The sequence below is a fragment of the Saccopteryx leptura genome, chromosome 5 (assembly GCF_036850995.1).
Source record: "Saccopteryx leptura isolate mSacLep1 chromosome 5, mSacLep1_pri_phased_curated, whole genome shotgun sequence".
Taxonomy (NCBI): Eukaryota; Metazoa; Chordata; class Mammalia; order Chiroptera; family Emballonuridae; genus Saccopteryx; species Saccopteryx leptura.
Window position 1 is genome coordinate 118,833,496 of NC_089507.1, and position 14,527 is coordinate 118,848,022.

The 14,527-nt window shown below is 37.8% G+C and overlaps 1 long non-coding RNA gene across 2 annotated transcripts in view; it reads right to left on the reverse strand.

Moving 5' to 3' along the window:
• The window catches only part of LOC136406757 (uncharacterized), a 79,647-nt gene that overhangs the window by 19,606 nt on the left and 45,514 nt on the right, over positions 1-14,527 (reverse strand). For both annotated transcript variants that reach the window (XR_010751698.1, XR_010751699.1), the window contains exons 2-3: positions 13,556-13,730; positions 11,316-11,381 (exon numbers count right to left, since the gene is read on the reverse strand). This is a non-coding gene — a long non-coding RNA (uncharacterized lncRNA). The remainder of the gene's footprint in view (positions 1-11,315; positions 11,382-13,555; positions 13,731-14,527) is intronic.

Genomic DNA, 14,527 nt, shown 5'->3' on the forward strand with positions numbered 1-14,527 from the left:
ATTGCCTCAGAATTTGTTTACAATTTTGAAATAGAACATATTAAAACACTTATTTTAATCATAAAATTTGCACAAAACTTATTTAAATTCTATTTGGGCAAAAATTTGCGTTTGTAGCTCTTGCGTTTGTTTACTTGTTGAGGACAATCTCGTTTGATGCTCCAGCAGTGTAGTCTGCTCATCACTAACAGCTCCAAGATTTTCAGGAAACTTATCAGGGTAATTGTTCCGGAAGTGACTCTTAATGCTCATGTTACATCCAATGTCACGGAAAGCCAACAGCATCCTATGAACCAGAAGTTCATCGTTTTCTGCTTTTTTGTTGCCAAGGAAGTTCTTTGTAACTGCCACAAAAGACTGCCATGCTGCTTTCTCCTCCTTATTCATCTTCCTGGCAAATTCTTCGTCACATATGAGGGTTCAAATTTGAGGTCCATCAAATACACCTGCTTTTATCTTCTTGAAAGACGAGGCAGGAAAAGCAGAAATAATATGTTGAAAGCATTCACTTTCTCTATTTAAAGCCTGAACAAACTGTTTCATTAAGCCAAGTTTGATGTGAAGAGGGGGGAAAATGATCCAGTCTCGATTAACTATAGGTTCATACACAATATTTTGCATTCCTATTTCCAGAGCTTCACGTTTCGGCCACTCCTTCTGTGTCCAGTGTTTCTCCCGAGCTCGGCTGTCCCACAGACACAGAAAGCAAGGATACTTCGTGAAACCTCTATTGTCCTAGCAGGAAATTTACCATTTTAAGATCCACACAAATGATCCAGTTATGCTCCTCATACTTCAGAAAATCAAGGACAATTTTTATGTCATTCTTACTAAGTCATTCAATTTGGGTTGGCTAAACTGCTGAGGGCTTAATGACTGCTTGGCATCAGAAGAAGACCCTTCAGATTCTACAACCATTTCCTCATGCGTCTTATCAAAATACACTTGATCACCATGTTCACTTTCTTCATCCTTAGAAGAAATAAAACCATTGAAAACTGGAACCGGGGGTGTCTCAGAGTGTGGGATAGGTTGTATTGCTGAAGGAATATCAGAATATGCGATCATATGCTGTTTTTTCTTGCCTATGCCCTTTGTATGGTCAGACAGAAATAACAGTCACTGCTGTGGTCCTTAGGTTCACGCCAAACCATGGGAATACCAAAAGGCATTCCTTTGAGTTTTCCTTTTGTCCAGTCACAAAGCATATCCTCACAAATATGATACAAAATACGAGGAACCCAATTCCTGTCTTGAGTGCCAAGGGGAACTTGAAAATAGGCAATATATGCACGTGTCACAAGTGATGAAATATTGTGCCTTTGACGTTGAAATGTGTAACAGTCACATATATAACAGAAGGTGTCAGGACTTTTACATTTCCACCTACCCGAAGAAGCCATGATTCAATCTTAAAACAAAATAAGAGAGTGTTTTTTATCAGATAATAATTTTTTTACATTTAAAAACAACTACAATTATGTAAAAGTGATGTTTGTAAAACACTAATTGCCTTGTGGTTATGTTCAATCCAAGAGTCATTGCCCTTTAACTCCATTTTAAAAACCAATGCATGCCATTAACTATAACAAAAATAAATTAAAATTGCATAAAAACTAGAGCACGCATCAAAAAAACGAATTTCAGATTTGGAATCAGCAATGCAGAAATATATAGACACAGTTCTAAAACTTCATGCAACAGAAAATGAAAAAAAAATTGTTCCCCAGTGTATCAACAAGACAGGAGAGGCTGTGGAGAAAAAGGAACCCTCATTCACTGCTTGTGGGAATGTAAAGTAGTACAACCATTATGGAAGAAAGTATGGTGGTTCCTCAAAAAATTAAGAATAGAACTACCATATGACTCTCTTTTTTTAAACAAGAGTAACTTATAGCCAAAGAAGGAGCTCTGAGGAACGCTAAGCATCCGTGGAGGAAGAAAGTTGCCTAAGGCGGATCAGCAGTGGGTGGGGTGAGAATGCTAAGGGACTCTCCAATCTCTGGGCTTTTTTGCCAGGAACCAGTGAGGTTCCTTTCCCAAAGGCTGTGGCAAATCCTTTTGACTTTAAAAATAGAACCCTTTTCCTGCTTTCCCTTTTCACTAAGGCAAGGTACCACACAAGCGTGGGTTCGATCAGTTGGCCAGCTGTCTTCACTGAGGTAAGAGTTCCCTCCCAGCCTGCTTTGTAAAACAGCTTATTGCTACTTTGAGACTAATGGAAGCAAATCAAATGCAACAGAAACACATGCTTTGAGGAGAAAATGGGATGGCTCTTACAAATGTTATTGCTGTGTTCCAGAGAAGAGTGGGTAACTTACTCCAAGGTTGCAGCCTCTCGGGATGCCTTCCAGATCCAGTCTCGCCAACTGTCCTGTGTTGCCTTTGCTGGGGCTCCATCCGGGGCTCCTGTCTGACACTGGCCATGACCACTATGGGACCTGCTGGGTGCCGCTGAGTTATAGTCAAGCCTGAAGTGTGTGAAATGGCCTCCCAGTGGGGCGAAACTTTAACCAATGAGATATGAGGTCCATTGGACAAAATTCTCCCCTTTGTTGTTCCCCTGGACTGACTGGCTTGAGATGCAGTTCCTGCAGCTCCAAGGGGAGTGCCTTGCGAAACAGGCAGTGCGGGAGCAGCAGTGCCAGGCAGCACCTGGCACCGGCTCACCACTTCCCTGCTTCACTTACTTGGCCCTCACAGTGCCTCCGGGAGTCACACTCCCTAATGAGTGTCAGTCCTATCTCCTGTTTTCCACTTCCTCAAAAATTCAGGCTAAAAACACACATTGATAGGAAAAGTATTCTGTCGTTGACTTGGAAAAATGAACCATCACAAATAGTGTTTCATTCTTTCATGAACACAAAATATGATAAAGAACTAGCCCAAGCACACATCAACACATTAAAAAATAGCAATGATGAAATCAGTGTGCGCTTCATGCAAAGAAAACTGAGCCGAAAATTCAGGTCCATGGAATAACTCAGAATGAAATACCTACTGTGTGTCTGGCCCCATACTATGCACTGTAAATAAATTATCTCACTGAATCCTCACAACAGCTTTGCTTAGTAGGTATTATTTATGTTACTATTTTCTAAATTAAATAATCTAAGGCCTAGAAACACTGCCAAATTCTCCCAACTAGTATGCTTCAGGGACAGAATTTGAACGTTTTAATAGAATAATATTTAGTAATACTTAGTGAAAAGTAAGTATACAAATTATATACACAATCCACAGATGACAAAATGTTAAAGTGTATGAATAAAAAGAATAGAAGAAAATGAATCAGACTCTTACATGTTTCCAACTGGAACTGAGGATGACTTATCATTTCTCCCATTTCTTTATAACTTTTTGCACCATGGAGGACACCACACTATGTGTTCATGACCATTTCACCCTTGCTCTGAGTTCACAAGGAGATTCTATTTCCAGACACCCTCTCAAGTATGGTCACATGATTCATTCTGGCCACTGGAATACAGGCAACAGTGGGTATACCACTTCTAGACTAGGCCCTGGTTGGCTGCCTAGGATCTTGCAGATGATTCTGAGATCCCAAAGGACTTCAAGGCCCCAAAGGCAGTGGAACTACCACAGGAAAGAAGCTAAATCCCTAATTGCTGCTAGAAGAAGAGCAACCAACCTCTAGGACCACGACCTAAATGAGAAACAGAACTTTATTGTTTTTATTTCGCAGTTCGGCTACTGAGCTTCAGGGTTGTGTGTATAACAGTCATTTCAATGTATTTTTTTTATTAAAAAATACATGTACTTTTCATTTTTTAAAATAAAATGTTGAGGCAGGACCTGAAGATAGCAGCGGAGTATGCAGACGCACAGACTCCAGGCTCACACCACCGAACTGGATTACAAACTAACTTATGAACAATCATCATGAAAAACCAACTCTGGATTACAAGAATAGCTCTCAAAAACCAAGGAGCAAAGAAGAAGCCACAACAAACCTGGTAGGGAGTGCCTGAATCTCCCCTGTTTACAGTTACGGGGGGGGGGGTTAGGCTGAGAGTCCAGAAAGGCTCTCACTCCAAGGAAAAGAGCAGATAATACTGCTCACAGCCACTTACCTGGAAATCAGGAAACGAGGTGTGTTGAAAGGGCTGGCTTGTCTTCCAAAAAGAAAGGAGAAAGAGAGAGAGACAGACGATGAGGGGCAGAGGAATGCAGGGGATGACCTCAGAAGCTGACTCATCCAGTGCTGAAGGTGGCCATAGCTCGGGGAGGGGCTGATCCTTCCACAAAACAAAAGACAAAGTGCTTCTGGGTCAAGAACTCCAGACATCTCTCCAGCTCCAATAAGCGCAACAAGACATAGCTGAAAACAAGAAGTGGGGAGGAGGGGCAGTAACTCAGGTCTCCATAAAGATCTGAGATGCACCTCCCCGTGCTGAAGCTGAGAAAACACCCTGGCCCCAGAGAAAGTAACTGGCAGAAGAGGCATTCAGACTCTCAGGTTACACACACCACACTCCTGGATACAGTTTCAAATAAGCCCCCTGCTGAGATTAGTAAACAAGACTATCACCTGTTAAGAAAGCAAACAAATCAAGACTTCAAAGCAGCCCAAATCCAAAAGTGGATTACAAATAATAACTGATGACAACCCAAGAAGACCTAGATATAACACAATTGAAAACTGGAGGCAGACACCAAGCCTAGACTCAACCAGCTCTACAAACAAAACACCCAAACACACAGACATAATGAGAAGACAGAGAAGCGCAATCCAAATGAAACCCCAAGAGAAACCTCCAGGAAATGACTGAGTGATATGGAAATAACCAAACTTCCGGATGTGGAGTTCAAAATAATGATTTTAAGGATGCTTAGGGATCTTAGAACAACAATGGATGGTCATTACAAACACCTCGATAAAGAAATAGCAAGTATAAAAAAGGATATTGAAATATTAAAAGAGAAGCAGTCGGAGATGACAAATACAATATCAGAAATGAAGACCAGAATGGAAGGAATTAAAAACAGGATGGATGGAGCTGAGGATCAAGTCAGCAAGTTGGAGGACAAGTGGAATGAAGGCATGAAAGCAGAGAAGAAAAAAGAAAAGAGACTCAAAAAGTCTGAGGAAACTCTTACAGAGCTCTGTGACAACATGAAGACAAATAACATCCACATCATAGGGGTTCCTGAAAAAGAAGAGAAAGAACAAGAAATAGAGACTTTTTTCAATCATATCATAGCTGAAAACTTCCCTCAATTAATGCAGGAGAAACTCTCACAAGATTAAGAAGCACAGAGAACACCATTAAAGAGAAACCCAAAGAAACCTACACCAAGACACATCATAATTAAAATACCAAAGCTAAGTGATAAAGAGAAAATATTGAAAGCTGCTAGAGAAAAAAAGCTATCACCTACAAAGTAGCCCCATAAGGATGACATCAGACTTCTCAACAGAAACACTGAGGCCAGAAGGGAATGACAAGAAATATTCAAAGTAATGCAAAACAAGAACCTACAACCAAGACTACTTTATCCAGCAAGGCTATTGTTTAAAATCAAAGGAGAAATAAAAAGCTTTCCAGACAAAAAACAACTCAAGAATTCATTACAACCAAACCAATGCTGCAGGAAATGTTAAGGGGCTTGTTGTAAACAGATCAAAGAGGGAAAAGAATATAGCAAAAGAGAAATATAGCTTTAAAAAATAAAATGGCAATAAACAACTCCATATCAATAATAACCTTAAATGTAAATGGATTAAATGATCCAATCAAAAGACACAGGGTAGCTGCATGCATAAGAAAACAGGACCCATACATATGCTGTCTACAAGAGACACACCTTAAAACAAAAGATGCATATAGACTGAAGGTAAAAGAATTGAAAAAAACATTTCATGCAAATGGAAATGAAAAAAAAAGCTGGGGTAGCAATACTTATATCAAACAAAATGGACTTTAAAACAAAGGATATAGTAAGAGATAAAGAAGGCCACTACATAATGATAAAGGGAGCAGTCCAAGAGGAAGATATAACTATTATAAATATCTATGCACCTAATATAGGAGCACCTAAATATATAAAGCAGACTTTGATAGATATAAAGGACGAGATCAATAGCAATACTATAATAGTAGGGGATTTCAATACCCCACTAATATCACTAGATAGATCCTCAAGAAACAAAATAACAAAGAAACAGCAAACTTAAAGGACACACTAAATCAACTTGATTTAATAGATATCTTTAGGACCTTTCACCCTAAAGCAGCAGAATATACATTCTTTTCAAGTGCTCATGGTACATTCTCTAGGATAGACCACATGTTAAGGCACAAAAGTGGTCTCAACAAATTTATGAAGATTGAAATCATATCAAGCACTTTCTCTGATCAAAATGGCATGAAACTAGAAATGAACCACAACAGAAAAGCTCAAAAATTCTCAAACACATGAAAACTAAATAGCAGGTTGTTAAATAACAAATGGATTAAGAATGAGATCAAAGAAGAAATAAAAAATTCCTAGAAATGAATAATAATGAGTATACAAGAACTCAAAATTTATGGGACACAGCAAAAGCAGTACTGAGAGGGAAGTTCATAGCACTACAGGGACACTTTAAGAAGCTAGAAAAAGCTCAAAAAAATACAGAGGATCAATAAAACCAGGAGCTGGTTCTTTGAAAAGGTAAACAAGATCGATGAACCTTTAACCAGACTCACCAAGAAAAAAAGAGAGAGGACTCAAATAAATAAAATTAGAAATGAGAGTGGAGAAATAACAACTGACACACAAAAATACAAAATATTGTAAGAAAATACTATGAAGAACTGTATGCCTAGACAACCTAGATGAAATGGACAAATTCCTTGAAATATATAATGTTTAAAAATTAATCAGGAAGCATCAGAAAACCTAAACAGACCGATTACAACAAATGAGATTGAAACAGTTATCAAAAAACTCCCAAAAAAGAAAAGCACTGGGCCTAATGGCTTCACAAGTGAATTCTACCACATATTCAAAGAAGAACTAACTCCTATCCTTCTCAAGCTATTTCAAAAAATTAAAGAGGAAGGAAGACTTCCAAGCTTCTTTATGAGGCGAGTATAATTCTGATTCCAAAACCAGACAAAGACAACACAAAGAAAGAAAAGTATAGACTAATATCCCTGATGAATTTAGATGCTAAAATCCTCAACAAAATATTAGTAAACTGGATCCAGCAATATATGAAAAAAATCATACACCATGATCAAGTGGGATTTATTCTTGGGAGGCAAGGCTGGTACAATATTCGCAAATCAATCACTGTGATTCATCACATAAACAAAAGGAAGGAGAAAAACCACATGATAATTTCAAGAGATGCAGAAAAAGCATTTGATAAAATCCAGCACCCATTCATGATCAAAACTCTCAGCAAAGTGAGATTACGGGGAACACACCTCAACATGATAAAAGCCATCTATGACAAACCCACAGTCAACATCATACTCAATGGGCAAAAATGAAAAGCAATCCCCTTAAGATCAGGAACAAGGCATGGGTGCCCCCTTTCACCACTCTTACTCAACATAGTTCTGCAAGTCCTAGCCACAACAATAAGACAAGAAAAAGAAATAAAAGGCATCCAAATTGGAAAAGAAGAAGTAAAACTATCATTATTTACAGATGATATGATATTGTATATAGAAAACCCTAAAGTCTCAGTCAAAAAACTACTAGACCTGATAAATGAATTCAGCAAGGTGGCAGGATATAAAATTAATACTCAGGAATCAGAGGCATTTCTATACACTAACAATGAACTGTCAGAAAGAGAAATTAAGTAATCAATCCCCTTTACCATTGCAACCAAAAAAATAAAGTACCTAGGAATAAATTTAACCAGGGAGATTAAGGACTTGTACTCGGAAAATTATAAAACATTGATAGAAGAAATCAGGGAAGATACAAACAAGTGGAAGCATATACCGTGTTCAAGGTTAGGAAGAATAAACATCATTAAAATGTGTATATTACCCAAAGCAATTTATAAGTTCAATGCAATACCAATTAAAATACCAATGACATACTTTAAAGATATAGATCACATATTCCAAAAATTTATATGGAACCAAACGAGAACACGAATAGCCTCAGCAATCTTAAAAAAGAAGAATAAAGTGGGAGGTGTCACACTTCCTGATATCAAGTTATACTACAAAGCCATTGTACTCAAAATAGCCATGTACTGGCATAAGAACAGGCATATAGATCAATGGAACAGAACAGAGAACCCAGAAATAAACCCACACTTTTATGGACAACTGATATTTGACAAAGGAGGCAAGGGCATAAAATGGAGTAAAGACAGCTTCTTTAATAAATGGTGTTGGGAAAATTGGACCGCTACCTGCAAAAAAATGAAACTAGACCACCAACTTACACCATTCACAAAAATTAACTCAAAATGGGTAAAAGACTTAAATGTAAGCTGTGAAACCATAAGCATCTTAGAAGAAAACATAGGCAGTAAGCTCTCAGACAGCTCACGCAGCAATATATTTGCTGATTTATCTCCACGGGCAAGTGAAATAAAAGACAGGATAAACAAATGGGATTATAGCAAACTAAAAAGCTTTTGCACAGCCAAAGACAATAAGAACAGAATAAATAGACAAACTACACAATGGGAGAACATATTTGACAATATGTCTTATAAGGGGTTAATAACCAAAATTTATAAAGAACTTGTAAATCTCAACACCAGGAAGATAAACAATGCAATCAAAAAATGGACAAAAGAAATGAATAGACACTTCTCCAAAAAGGATATACAGATGGCCAATAGGCATATGAAAAAATGTTCAACATCACTAATCTTTAGAGAAATGCAAATTAAAACCACAATGCGATATCACCTCACACCAGTCAGAATGGTGCTCATCAACAAAACAGCACAGAATAAGTGCTGGCAAGGATGTGGAGAAAAGGGAACCCTCCTGCACTGCTGGTGGGAATGCAGACTGGTGCAGCCTCTGTGGAAAACGGTATGGAGATTCCTCAAAAAATTGAAAATCGAACTGCCTTTTGACCCAGCTATCCCAGTTTTAGGAATATACCCCAAGAACACCATAGAACTGTTCCAAAAGGAGAAATGCAACCTCATGTTTATGGCAGCATTGTTCACAATAGCGAAGATCTGGAAACAGCCCAAGTGTCCGTCAGAGGACAAGTGAATTAAAAAGCTTTGGTACATATATACTACGGAATACTACTCAGCCATAAGAAATGATGACATCGGATCATTTACAATAACATGGATGGACCTTGATAACATTATACGGAGTGAAATAATTAAATCAGAAAATACTAAGAACTATATGAACCCATACATAGATGGGACATAAAAATGAGACTCAGAGACATGGACAAGAATGTGATGGTAACGGAGGTGGGGTGAAGGGGTGGGGAGGGGGCGAGGAAGGAGAGAGAGGGAGTGGGGGGGAGGAGAGGGCACAAAGAAAACCTGATAGAAGGTGACAGAAGAAAAATTTGACTTTTGGTGAGGGGTATGCAACATAATCTAATATCAAAATAATTTGGAGATGTTTTCTCGGAACATATGTACCCTGATTTATCAATGTCACTGCATTAAAATTACTAAAAATAAGATTAAAAAATGTTAATCCAAACAAAATAAAGCAATGTTAATTTTTTGGCTCAACAATTCCAAATCTAGGCAGTGATTTTTCCCCCCCTTAATGTCCTTGAAACTCTACAATCCCCACTCAAGGCACTAATGAAAATGGGAGCTATAGCAACAATAGTAACTAGCTCACTTCAGGTATAGAGCTTTATGGGTTGTGGTAAATGTACACAGTCATGTAACCACAATCAAGATTTAGAATATTTCCATCACGCAGAAAAGCCTCTTTATGCCACTTTGTGTTGGTCACCTCCCCAGGATCCCATCCCAGACAACCACTGACAATACTCTATTTTGCCTTTCCGAAAGTGTCTTAAGTGTGGAATGAAATGGTACATAACGTTTTGTGATTGACTTCTCTTGCTTAACCTAATGGTTTTGAGATTCATCCATGTTGTTGCACATACTAATATTTTGATCCCTTCAATTGTTGAATTCCCCTTCTTATCAGTATGGAGTCCCTGAAGTTTAGTTGTACACCCACCAACCAGTCAGAGACTACATTCCCCAGGTGTGGCTGCAAAGAGAGGTGGACAGAAATAATATATGTGAATTCTGTGTTACCACCTCAATAGCAAGTTGTCCCAATTTCTTCTTCCTGGTGGCTGGATTACACGATGACTGCAGCAGTCCCAGGAGCCACGTGTTTAGGGAGACAGAGCACCTGTTACCCTGGACATACTCACCTATGGATTGCTATAGGGGAAATAAATTCCTTTTTATCTTATTTAAACCTCTGAATTTTGGATCATTTTGTGATAGCAGCTAAGTAATTAGCCTAACAAATGAACTCTTCATGAAGCATGGGTTATTTTTAATTCACTTTGTAACCTCACCATGACTTAGCTTAGTAGTTTACATGGGATAAACTTTCAGTAGCTATTTACTAGGATGAATATTGAATAAATGGATGAATGAATTCCATCTGTGTGTAATGTCAGCCCTCAGAGAAATATATTAAAACTTAAAATCCCACATTTACATTTATTTTTGTCAATGATATCAGATGAAATATATTCTGCTATATTTGGCCTTGATACATCATAGTATGCCTGAAATTAAAGCTGGTAATGTGGCCCTGGCCGGTTGGCTTAGCAGCAGAGCGTCAGCCCGGAGTGTGGAAGTCCCGAGTTCCATTCTTCCATTCCCAGTCAGGGCACACAGAACACACATTGGCTTCTCCCCCTCTCCCTACCATCTTTCTCTCTCTTCCCCTCCTACAGCCATGGCTCAAACCAAGTGAGCAGCAGCCCAGATAGGCAGAGCATCCCTGGTAGGGGGCTTGCCGAGTGAATCCAGGTCAGGGCGCATACAGGAGCCTGTCTCTGCCTCCCGCCACTATTAAATAAATAAATTAAATAAAGCTTGTAAGAAATATAGAAAATGGAATGACAAAGAGAATATTCATATAAAATGGTTTCTTTTTTCAGTTTTTAAAGTATTATAGAATTATAAAATAATATAATTAAAGATAAAATGCAGACTAATCATTTAAACTAATTGAACACCCACATTTATACTTTTTCCTTTCCAAGAAAAGTTACTAACTTCAAAATCAGATTAAACATTGCTATAACAATTAACTAGGAATATGAAAGTGACCAACATGAGTCAAAGAGCTGAAACAAACCTGATTTTCTGCTGACAATATCTGGTCAAAACAATTCATAAATCTGGCATTCCTTGGAAAAATTAGCTGTGTAAAAAATATGATATAATTACTTTAAAATTAATATAACACAATAGCAAGCACAATAACAAAAACAGATAATCAGATTAAACAATGTGCGGAGAAACTGAACAGACATCTTTCCAGAGAAGACATACAGACGGCCAATAGGTACATGAAAAGAAGCTCAACTTCCCTAATTATCAGGTAAATGTAAATCAAAACCACAATGAGATGTCACCTCACACCTATTAGGATGGCTACTATCAAAAGAAAAGAAATGTTGGCAAGGATGTAGAGAAATGGGAAGCCTTGTGCATTGTTGGTAGGAATGTAAATTGGTAAGCCACTATGAACAACAATATGAAGGTTCCTTAGAAAATTAAAAATAGAACTCTCATATGATCCAGTTGGGTATTTATCCAAAGAAAATGAAAACATTATTCATAATAGACAAAATATAAAAATATCCAAAGTGTCCATTGATGGATGAATGAGTAAAAATGTGTGATATCTATATCACACACACACATATACATATTTATAATGGAACATTATTCAGCCATAAAAAGAATGAAATCTTGCCATTTATGACAACATGGATGAACCTAGAGAGTATTATGCTAAGTGATATAAGTCAGACAGAAAAACAAATACCATGTGATCTCATTTATATGTGGACTCCACCCCCCCCCCACACACACACACAAAAATACCAAACTCATAAACACAGAGGACAGATTGGGGATTTCCAGAGGTGGAGGGTGGGAGCTTGGGTAAAATGTGTGAAGGGAGTCAAAGAGTACACAGTTTCAGTTATAAAATGAATTAATCAAGAGATGTAATGAATAAGCATGGTAAGTATCATTAATGATATTATACTGCACATTTGAAAGTTGCTAGGAAAGTCAATCTTAAAAGTTTTCATTGCAAGAAAAAAATCTCTGTAACTATGTATAATGATGGATGATAACTAGACCTAATGCAATATATACAAATATTGAATCACTATCTTGTACACCTAAAACAAATACATGTTTTTCAGTTATACCAGAATAAAAAATTAAATGTGTCAAAATGTTTTTAACTCATCATCTAGTCATTGCAGTTAAAGACCTAGGCCAAACATTTTGCAGCAGAAAAATCAACAGATATTTCACAAATGTGATTTTTAAAGGTTGTGTTGCTTGCTCGTAGCTAGACTAGTTCTACTTTGATGTCAGTCCTGTTGTTAATGCTTTATAAGTAAAAAGCCTTTTTTAAATGTAAAACTAAAGAAATACAGTATAGAATCTAGACATCAATATGCAAACATTAAATTTCAGGGCTTACACTACTGTGAAGTGTCGATATCTTGTTTATGCCCGAGGAGCTAAACATCTGCCAGTCCGTTGATTAGGAAATCCTACCAAGAACTCCCACCACATCTCACCCCAACCAGATCCAAGCGTACAGTTGATTTTTAAGGTCAAGCTACTAATCCTTAGCAATTACAATTGTGTAGTCTTACCACCAATTTACTTATTAAAGTTAAGTATTTATAGAATTAATTCTAACTCTAAGAAACTATTTTTTATATTAGCAAGTCAATCGCTTTCTCCAAATGAATGTTGTTTTAAATATAAAGAATGATTAGCATCCTTTATGTTTAATAAGCTATAAATGCTATGCCTACATTGCATTCACATTGATATGTCAAACTTCTTATCATTCTTTCATTTAGGATAATAAAATATCACTTAAGACCATTTACATAGCTGGCTATATAAATTTAAAGTAGCTATCCATCATTAAAATATTACATAAAATTTTTAAATGGTATTTTATTATACTTAAAATAATTGTTCTAATGTGAGTTTCAAGTAGAAAATAAGTTAAATACATTCCCCAAATAATTAACAAAGCCTTAACAAACTGTTATTTGAAGAAAATTTCAACAAATAATGATTATTTGCCCTACAATTAAAACTAGATTATTTGAAATTTAGAATTTGAAATGGAAATTTCTTTTTCCCTCTTCTAACTACCTTTGGGATTGCATTTTTCTTTATATTATATTTTCCTGTGAGGGATTTAGCCAGTTTTCCTGAATTTGGGTCACGGAGATTTGAAAAACTATTGTGCAATTTAATAAATTATAGTAAAAAGGGTTTGCCTGAAGATCTCCCTCTATTTGCCTATTTGCCGTTAATTCTACTCACCCTTGGGTGGGAAAGAGGAAGACGAGTCATGACTGGAAGGGATGAGAATAATGAAGATATGTCAGCAAGGGAGACACAAGGGCAAGGGAAAGCCTCCGTCTCCAGTGTTCTGAGGCAGCACTACTCCAGCCGGCTGAGAGGAACAAACTCCCTGGGGGTCGTGCACCACCTGGAACTGACAAAAGGGATTAAGGATGATGATGGGTGGCTGCTGGCTCTCAGACTGTCATCTGCATATTTGTAGAGCCAGATGCTTTCTTGGATCCAACAGATTAATTCTGGACCAAAGAGCAGAAGAATCACAGGTCAGAGTCATAGGATGTGAGAAGGGAAAGGAACTACAGATGTTACTGCTCTAATATGCAAAGCTCAGATACTTCACATGACTTGCCAGGATCTCACAGAGAGCAAGTGGCTGAGATGGGAATCTGGGTATCATGACCTAATCCATGTCCTTGGATGGTGCATGACATCCATTCTATGGTACAGTCCTCAGGCCCGTCTTCCTTCTGCACTCATGCCAGGAGCAGCAGGGCCAGTGGGGAGGGGAAATGAGACATAAACATTCCATGCTTTGCTCCCTGGCTCAGGCCTTCTGAGAAAGGTCATTCTGGACTTTCAATCACTCACGTACCCTCTTCAAGACCTCCTGCTTTGCTGTCTCTTTACTCTCCCTCATTGGCAAACAAGGGGATTGGGCAGAGAAACCTTGGGGTTCACAGAGAGGTAATATGTAGAAGTTACTGTCACCTGGCATGTTATAATAACTGTGATAACAAAATAAAAATAGTAAATCTAGAGATATTTCACTCGAATATTTCCTCCAGGTAGGCAGGTGAATTCTCACACCACCACTATGACAGGTCTTGATAAATATGGCCCTGCAGGAGTCCACGGTGCCCCCACAAGTCCCACTGCAGTAACGTTGTCTTGGACATCCGCACTGGCCTTCCTACCAACACATCTGTCCAC